We start from the raw sequence: 10,031 nt of genomic DNA, 5'->3' as shown, positions 1-10,031 counted from the left end.
TCTTTCATACATCCAACTCAACCTGAACATGCACTGTACATAGCCATAATCATAATCATGATCCCTCTGTGGGATCCCATGAATGCCCCAATGGGCGATAAAACATGAGATGAGTTGGCTTACATGACATTATAAAACATTTTTGATCATGTAATAAAAGGGATACCTCAAACACAATGTCAAGCACAATATCTAATCCTCAATATCATTACATGACTGAAACTGTACTTTTGCATAACATTAATACATTTATCATGTCCACACTATCTATTACATATACATGACTTCAATACTCTTGTAAACCTCCTGGTCTACCCTGTACCTGCAATCCTGGGGAAATTGGGAGAGGGGTGAGCTATAAGAGCCCAGTGAGCAGAATAATAAAAACATTTAAATCATATGGATCATGGAATGCATCACATCACAGCTAATCACATCAAGGATGAACCTGTCACCAATAGCCCTCTACATGGTCCAACTGTGCCAGAACGTAGAATGGGTCCTGGTCTTTCCCTTACATAGTGCCAGCGAACGTAGAATGTGTCCCACTGGTCTTACATTCCGTACCGTACATATCACATCGTCATATCATAGATCGAGGGCTATGGATCATCCAACGTTCATCCACATCAACATTAAAATATGCAATGCAACATATTCGTGAATTCTAATGCAAGCAACCTAATTCATCACATGGCATTCATGATGCATGAGACATGCTGAAAAGTTCATTAATTGCTTTTAAACAGAATAAGTTATTCCACTCACCTCTGGATAGCTCTGACCAGACACTGGGGCAACAGACTCACTGCTGGGGTCCTCGGTTCCTCGGGTCCGAACCTACACAGGTGGACTCAAGTGAGGGACCAAACATACATGAACATAACTCTAAACTATTCCCCAAAAACCCCCTAAAACATCATGGAATCATCATAGAAAAACATGCAAGAAATGGCTGAATAGGGCACTTTCGGCGGCAGGTTCGGCGGCCGAAAGTCCCTCCAGAGCCGAAAGTCAGGCAGGTTCGGCGGCATCTTCGGCGGCCGAAACTCCCAGACAGAGGCGAAACTCATGCATGTTTGGCGGCACCTTCGGCGGCCGAAAGTGCCAGACAGAGACGAAAGTCTCCTTTCGGGGGCAAGCTTCGGCAGCCGAAGGCTGCCTCCACAAGCACGTTCGGCGGCCGAAAGTTCCTTCGGCTGCCGAACCTGGTTTCTCCCAGAATGGCAGAAACTCAGCTCCCCTATGCATTTATGCCTCCAAAACTATCCAACATGCATAAACCTATTCTACAACACTCAAACACAAGCATACAAGCTCCTAGGGGCATCAAACCATCAAAACCCCAACTACAACACAACAAACAACTCACATTGTTCATAAACACATATAAAACCCATAAACCTAACCATGAGCTAAACATGCATTTTACCCCATAGATCTTGCATAAAACTTACTTTAAACATAAAATGAGCTTAAGATCGGCTCTTACCTCTTGTAGATTGAGGGAGAGACGTCCTAAACTCGGAGGTGGGAGGTTTTGAGTTCTTGAACCTCAAAGCTCCAAAACTTTGCTCAAAGCTTGAAAATCTTCAAAACAAGTTAAAAACTCATGAAAATCAAGTAATATGGGAAGGAAAGAACTCAAGATCGGTGAGGGGCGGCGGAGAGCTCACCTTGGCCGGAAATGGGGAGAAAGCTCGCCCATTTTCGGCTAAGGGTCCCTTTTATAGTGGCTGGCCAGGCCACGTTCGGAGGCCGAACGTGCCTCCGCATGCATGCCATGTTCGGCGGCCGAACCTGGACTTTCCTCACCTATGCTTTCGGGGGCCTAAAGGCGCTCCCGAAGGCATGCATGTTCGGCGGCCGAACCTGAGTTTTCCTTCAAGGTCATTTTTATGCAAAAACTCATTTCCATTTTACTTAAAACCATGAAATACCTTAAAACATTTTATGAAAACATACTTCTACCCTACTAGAGGCTTCCGACATCTGAAATTCCACCGGACGGTAGGAATTCCGATACCGGAGTCTAGCCGGGTATTACAATAATAATAATTAATTTCTAAATAATTACACTACCAATTAAATATATAATTACTAGTGAATTTTATCTTATTTGAATTTCAATTTCAATTAATATCACTATGTTCTTCTAATACAGAGAGACATCCACTATATAAAATACTATAACTTATAGTACCTCTCAAATAATTCTTAATTTGACTAAAATAGCCCAATGATCATAATTATATTATGTGTAAATCATCTATATAGCATAAGATATATCTAAGTCTGAAAATTTTATTAAATGCAACAATCTTCTAATAATATATGCATATCTAAATTGAGTAATAATATAATTTCCATTATTCTTTGAGAATTAACAATACATGGGTACTCACTAATTTGACATTGAGATATCTAAACTTTTTAAAAAAAACTTAATATTAATGCTTTTGTGATATAATTATACAACCATTCCAATTTTAATACTCCAAATCACATTTGCTTCCTTTATATTTTATATCAAATTTATAAATAGAAAAATATTTAATTTCATATGCTATATTATAACTTATATTAAATATAAGCATATCATTCATATATGAACAAATAATGATATGTTCATTATATATAAATTTTGTAAATATATATACCTAGTTAAAACTTAGTGAAATATCTCATATCACTGTTCACTATATAAAAATTCAAGAATACCTTTATACCACGTAAATATTTTTTTTTTAAATCTTTAAAATAAATAAATCCCTTGGTGAATAAAGTTTCAACCTTTTTTTTTTAAGGATCATAAAGTATAATTTTAACAAAATATCCCACCCTTTTAAATATTTAAAGTAAATTTTGTAATTTTTTTATAATATATAGAAGTATTATCAATTTATTATTTTATTTTATTTCTATTGCATTATTCTTAATAGTACCATGAATAAAATAAATACAACTACATATAAAAATAATAATAGTTCATAATAATTTATTACTCTAAACTTTTTAAAAATAAAAAATTATTAAAACTCTAAAAAAAATTAAGTGCAATTATCCATCACTTTATAATTGATTATATATATTGACAATTTTTAGAGAAAGTAACTGTTGGATCGGAAGGTGGAGCTAAAATTCTATTTCTATCTTTAATTTGCGGTTGACCTTAATTTACCCGAATATGTGTCCACCTCTATTTTAATAAAATAAAAAAATTAAATTACTTAAAAAATGAATATTTTTTTAATATCCAACTGAATAAAAAAAATTATCCTACTAGTTTGTAATTAAAAAAATAAATCATTTATTCTACAAATTAATTCATATTTATCTAAATATTAGATATTTATTGCAAATATTAAAAATAAGAAATTTGTTATAATTTAAAAATAAAAAGAAATATTGGTTATATTTTTGATTTTTCAAACACTACGTAATTGTGTGGATCTCATTATCATACATTTTCAACTTTTTTTTTTAATTTTTTAAAAAAATTATTTTAAATTGAGTCTATAAATTTAATATTTAATTGATGGATACCATTTCTGTCCACGAAAAAAATGTTTAAAAAATAATAATAAAAATATTAATAATAATAAATTTATCTATTTGATTGTTTAGCTTTTCTACTACCATAATTAAAGATAAGATTTTATTTCACAATTAATAAAGATAAGATTTTATTTCACCATTAAATGAAAAAATTTTAAAATTATTGAAAAAATAGAATACAATAATAAAAATGGAGTCGTGTTGAATACTATTAAGTAAGAATTTATTTTGCAATCTCCATAATTAAACCATTTAAAATTTAATTTTTTGATTTTTTTAATTTAATTTTCATAATACAACAAGAATTTATACTTAACTTTCGGTGAGAATAATAAAAATATTTTTTTTTTATAAAGATGAAAAGATAGAAAAAGAAAAAAAAATAAAGTAAAATAATTAAGATTCTTTATAAGATGCAAGTTTGCAAGCAATTATAAAAATTTTAAAATAATATAATAAAATTATAAAAATCAGATTTAATATTAAATTAAATTAAATATTAAATTTAAATAATTTAAAAATCTTACAAATAAAATTTTTAATAATTATAAAATCTTAACCACCATAAAATCTTTTAAAATCTAAAATTATTTTATAACAGTTGAAAGGTGTACAGGAGTCACGAAACATCTCCATCCACTTTTACCGACATCCTTTGAAATGGTTGATCCTCGTTAGAATCTGAGCAATCTATTTTCAAATGCAGTGGTTAGATCTGTAAGCATATCTTCAGAACATAAGGCCAAATTCAGCAGTGTAGAGGGAGATAAACCTTTTTGTCGTGGCTACCAGTGGCCTAATCTTCCTGAGTTGGGTGTAGTGCCTCTGTTGCTTTGTGGTAGATATGGGCCTAATTCAGATTCTTCTGTTGGGTTTCCGAATCTTGCTTTCATGGGCTACTTTTTAAACCCATGGACTCTTTGGCGTTAGACCTGTTAATTGAGGCTAGTACTGTATTTTGTAGTCTATTTCTACAATTATAAATGAAATTAATATCATCTCCAACCAGAAAACCAATTTTGATTTGTTTATTCTGTTTATTAAAATCCCTAATTAGAGTCATTGCCCTATAACCCTAATTGCCAAGCCAATTCACAAACTATATTCACCATCTGGGTTTTGATGTGACATTGGAGTCGTTAGCATTAACCACGACTTCATATTTCATGTAACCTTTTCTTCCCATTTTCAGTTGTATACTCGCTCATTAAACACGAGATATTTTGATTTTTCTTTAATCAGATAATTTGATTATTTTTCTTTTAACATTGATTATTATGGTGAAGACTTTAAAGGGGGATCTTGTATTAACCATTTGGAAATTTGAGGGATCAAAGCTCGTTTCAATTACCATTTTAAATTCAGGATTCACGAATTACAAATGTTTGAAAATGAAATTATAGATAAAATTTACATAAAAGTTACAATTTAAAACAAAAATATAGAATTAAAATTGAAAAATATATGTGGTGTTTCCAGGATTAGATGACATGAAAAGAAGCCATTAATCAGGATAAGCCACAGAATCAGATATAGCGCCCGAGCCATTATGCCAAGAGGAACTGATAATCCCCCAGAATTGGTAATGGGCGCAATTAATCCAATAACAATCGGAAAATTTAATATTTTTTTATTTGGGATTGGGGCTCAGTGGAAGGAGAAGTCGTTAATTAGATGGGCTCACGGCGAGTCCGAAAATGGCACCCGTCCACTGCCCTTCAAACACATTAGTGTTTAACCTCATCACAGCATCCAAATCCCTAATTTTATCCAAATCCCTAATTTCAGATCTGAAAAATTCTCAATTAATTGAAAAGGCCTCAGTGTGTGTAACAATCAGATCACTGATAAATAAGTTTATCTCACTGAAATCCGCTAAGATAATTATATTATCATCATAAGCCCCTTCCAGTCAAATCTAAAATCCATTAAAAAGATTAATAAAAAAAAAAGTTGAAAAGAAAAGGAGAAATTGGGGGGAAGAAGAGTACTCAGACAGCCAAGGGTTAGTCTTCAACTTCTAGGAGAGATTCCCAGATCAGAAACTCTAGTCCACAAAAAAATGCTTCATCATTGCACTCTTCTTAAAGATCATGATTGAAAAGAAAGAACAGAAAACATAATTTTTACGAGTTTGAAATCTAATAACCGAGTGGAAACGACGAGAGGCAGAGCACGAATTGGAAGAATGGATTTGACATGCATATATAGGGGATAGAGGTATAGCAATTAGGGTTTTGAATTGAGAGGCAGCTCAGTCGTCTACGGAGTGGAGTGCAATTGTTAGTTGAGCCGATTCATGTGCCGCCGAACTTTGAATTAGCGAAGCCCAATACTTGGCCCACGATTTCAGACGCAGATCAAACATAAATAGCCCGTACGCAGAATCCTTTTAGCAAAAGCAATGGGATTTAATTGTTTTCTTAACAGCCATTTCTTTTCTTTTGGCATATTCTCTCCTTATTTAAGGATGGGGATATTAAATTTATTAAAAAAACTTCAATCAAACTCATAAGTTTAAAATGTCTAATTTTCATAATTTTTATAGTTAATAAATGGCCTATTGATATAAAAAATTTAAAATTTTTCATTATTTTATAATTTAATTTAATGATTTAAAATTTTATAAATATCACATTAATTATTTTATTATATTCACATAACAGTAAATAAAAGACTATTGATAAAAAAATTAAATTTTTTATTATTTTATAATATAATTTAAATTTTTAAAAATTATATAATTTAATTTAAAATCTTTAAATTTATTTTTTTTCATTACTATATAATTTAATACAAATGATCTTCCTATTTATTATTAATTTCAGTAAAAATTATAACAAATTTCATATTTATTGATTTATTACTTTTCAAATACTCTATCAGTAGCATATTATAATAAATTTAAATATATTTATTTTAAAAAATCATTTCAATGTTATCAAAATAAAAATTATATATTCACTATTTAAAATTATTTTATTGATAATTTAACACTGTTTAATAGCATAAGCTAATTTTTAAAATACAAGTACAAATACTATGCAGCTGTGATTTCTTACACCAAAGAGATGAAAATGAAATATAAAAATATGGAGTTTTGGAAATTTAATGGTAAAGAAAAATAAATTTGTAAATTTTGAGTTGAATTATATTAAAATTTAAAATTTTAGATTAAATTATAAAACAGTAAAACATTTAAAATTTAACCTTTAGATTTTCAGACCCAATAACACCTAAGAGTTTTCATTTAAAAAAAAAAACACTTGAGAGTTTCGATCGATTTGATTTTAAATCAAACTGAATTGAATAAATTAAAAATCGAAATTTTGATATTGATGGAAACCAAATTGAATCGATTTTAGTTAGAAATTAAATCGAATTGAATCGGTCTGATTTAATTTGATTTGATTGATTTGAAATTTTAATAATTTTTTTATTTTTTACACTTTATTTATAATATTTTAAAATTTAATTAAAATATTTTAATCTTAACATGATCTAATATCTTTATATTATTGAAAATAATATATTATTATCACTAAATGATTCGGTTTAATTTTTTTATTTTGTTTCTAACTAAAACTAAATCAAATTGAAATAACCAAAATTTTTGAAATTTAAAATTAAATCAAATCAAAATAAATTTTAAAATTAATTTAGTTTAATCGATTTTTTTAATTTTAATAAAATATTGCTCACCCCGTAATAACGCCTATTTACATTATTCAATACTTTAATTACTTGAAGTTCTACTAGTATAAATAAGAAAAGGATAATTTTTTTTGTACCTTGCCCCAAATCTATTGAATTTATTTTTTATAAATTTAATTTAATTTAATTTGAAAGGAGTTCAAATCAAGTACTGTACAGTTCTAAATCAGTGTCAAAATATAAAATTGTGATAATTGATATCAAATCAAAAAAGATTTATGAATAATATAAAAAATGATGAAAAGAAACTCACGGATGGATACCTAAAAAAAAAAGTCGAAGAATTATTGGATTGGATAAATAAGTGCCAGGGAGGATATAAACGCATTGTGGCACTAAAAAGGAGAATGTCGACTTGAAAGAGGGAAAAAAAAAAAAAAAAGAATATCTTCTATCATACTTCTATTTCTACCTCATAACTATCTGACTTATTAATCGGTTAGAATTTTTTTTTTGTATATTATTTAATACAGTGCCGCTTTTGTTCCACATAGTCAATTTTATATGGAATAACAAAATAATAAAAGTTAGATAAATAGACAAATATATATTATAAATGAATGAACTCTAAAAAAATTAATTAACTTACATTTATATATATATATATATATATATATATATATATATATATATATAATAATTACTTTTAAATAAATATTTTTATTTTTTTTCATACCATATAAACATCTACATTGATATTATATAATTTTTCATATTTTATGGACATTTTAGCATTTCAACTGACTGGTAAACATATTTTTAATATTCCAACAACACTAATAGTGAGGATGAAAAATTAAAATTGAGTTTATATATTTAGATTTATTTTCAATAAATGTCAACAAAAATCACAGCCCAAAAATTTCTTAAAAAATTATGGTTTAAAACATTAAGACGTGTTTAACCTTAAATACAAAATTATGAGCATATTTAACACAAAAAAAAAAATAAAAAATGACTTGTTTAGTCCTAAATGAAAAGTGCAAAACGCGAATTTAAGGATGTTTAACTAGCTTATAAGCTCCCAAAAAATTAACTTAATTATTTTTAACATTTTTTAAGCTTACAAGTTCAGCCTATAAAATTAAGAGGGACCAATTTTTCATTTTCTGATTTACTAAACAAATTACTATATTACTTTTATTTAATTTTAAAACTTTACATCTTATTTAATAGGTAAAAGGCTACTTTAAGTCTTCTTTAAATTTTGAAGAGTTCCCTTTAAGTCTTCGATAAAATTTTTGGTACAACGAGTTACTTAACTAAATAATATTTACTAATTAAACTAAAATTCGACTAAATAATATTTATTAATTAAACTAAAATTGGACTAAACGAAACTCAAGTTAATCAGGAAAAAAAAAAGATTCATGTGATTTACACATGGCTAACAGATGTTAAAGTGGACATCCAAATTTTTTTTTTTAATCATTTAATCATATTACATTACAGTAGTGTCCAGAATCTCAGGTGAAGGAAGATATCTTAGCAATAGAGAATTTGCTCAATACCCTTAAAGATCTTAAAGGTCTTTGAACTAGAAGGCATCGAGATTCAGTTGCAAGAGGAAGTTGATGCAAGGGAATTGGTTGAAGCAGCAATACAAAACCAAAAGGGACAGATCTCAACTATATATGAAGAATTGGTGAAAGTAATGAAAAGAAAAAAGAAGCTCTTGAAACAATTGTACTAGATCTCAATAGTAACACAACACAAATGAAGAGATAATGCAACAACCTTGAAGACAAGTTGAAGGTTTCAAATGAGAATTTCTCCAAATCATACTCTCTTTTGTCTCAAGTTTTGTCAAACAATACAAAGCTAGAACAAAAATAGAAGTCTCTAAAAGAGCTTCACAATGAATTTGGAGCTATTGCTGCATCTACTAAAAAGAATCTGGAGCTTGAGAAATCAATCTGAATCTTGAGAAATCCTATGTTCTCTTGTATTATCACTCTCTAAACTCTAATTCTACTCTACTTCCAATACGCCCTAAAGATCCATCTTTCCCCAGTTTTGGTTGTTATAGTTCTTTTCATACTCTTTCTCCTAGACAATCAAAACCTAGATAAAATTGAAACTTCTCATTTAAATCCAAAACTATATTTTGAAGTGTCATTTGTTGCATGGAACGTTTAGGCGCTATCAAAGGTCATATACGAAGCATACTAAGCAGAGGAAAAAGATGAAGAAAATCACTAGAAATTTTTATCCTATCCCGAATCTCTGCTTTTGCAAAGGCAATTCGCATTGTTTCAACTTTGGGTTAATATACATGATTACAACTTTTCGATCCATTGTTCAGTGCAAATTGTAAAGGAGAAGCAAGATTAGAGAGCGATAACGCGTGAAAGAGCAACATCGAAATTAAATAGCAACTGCAAGCTTGACAGGCAAATATGTTTAGAGGAATGGCCGAGTTTGTAAAACGTTTTGAGTTAATTGATCTATACTATTTAATTAAAAAACTTAATAGATAAAAAACTTAAGTGAACTTTTAAAAATTTATCAAGGTTTGAGATAAGTCTTTTGCATATTTAATATACTTTTTAGTAATTTTAATAATAAATATGCTTATAAACTATTTATTATCAAATATAACAGTAGTTTTTCAACAACTTAAAAATATTTTAACTAGACGCAAAATCACTTAAAATTTTAAATGCTTATAAATTTTCAATAGTTAATAAACATTTGGTGCTTATAATCATAAATTAAGCCAAACACCATCTTACACTTATTTTCCACAACGTTCAAAC

The 10,031-nt window shown here is 28.7% G+C and overlaps 4 non-coding genes across 4 annotated transcripts; all 4 read right to left on the bottom strand.

The window, feature by feature from the left end:
• Window positions 1-5,016: 5,016 nt before the first annotated feature.
• On the bottom strand, window positions 5,017-5,142 carry LOC122721433. The gene has a single exon (XR_006348112.1). It is a non-coding gene; the product is annotated as a small nucleolar RNA snoR80 (small nucleolar RNA).
• A 58-nt stretch (window positions 5,143-5,200) lies between these two features.
• Window positions 5,201-5,311, bottom strand: LOC122721425. The gene has a single exon (XR_006348104.1). It is a non-coding gene; the product is annotated as a small nucleolar RNA Z152/R70/R12 (small nucleolar RNA).
• A 62-nt stretch (window positions 5,312-5,373) lies between these two features.
• On the bottom strand, window positions 5,374-5,463 carry LOC122721424. The gene has a single exon (XR_006348103.1). It is a non-coding gene; the product is annotated as a small nucleolar RNA R11/Z151 (small nucleolar RNA).
• A 78-nt stretch (window positions 5,464-5,541) lies between these two features.
• Window positions 5,542-5,641, bottom strand: LOC122721423. Its single transcript, XR_006348102.1, has one exon. It is a non-coding gene; the product is annotated as a small nucleolar RNA Z157/R69/R10 (small nucleolar RNA).
• Window positions 5,642-10,031: the final 4,390 nt, after the last annotated feature.

This window comes from Manihot esculenta, chromosome 12 (genome assembly GCF_001659605.2).
Source record: "Manihot esculenta cultivar AM560-2 chromosome 12, M.esculenta_v8, whole genome shotgun sequence".
Taxonomy (NCBI): domain Eukaryota; kingdom Viridiplantae; phylum Streptophyta; class Magnoliopsida; order Malpighiales; family Euphorbiaceae; genus Manihot; species Manihot esculenta.
The sequence above is the reverse complement of the archived record's forward strand: the minus strand, read 5'-3'. Positions and strand labels throughout refer to the sequence as shown.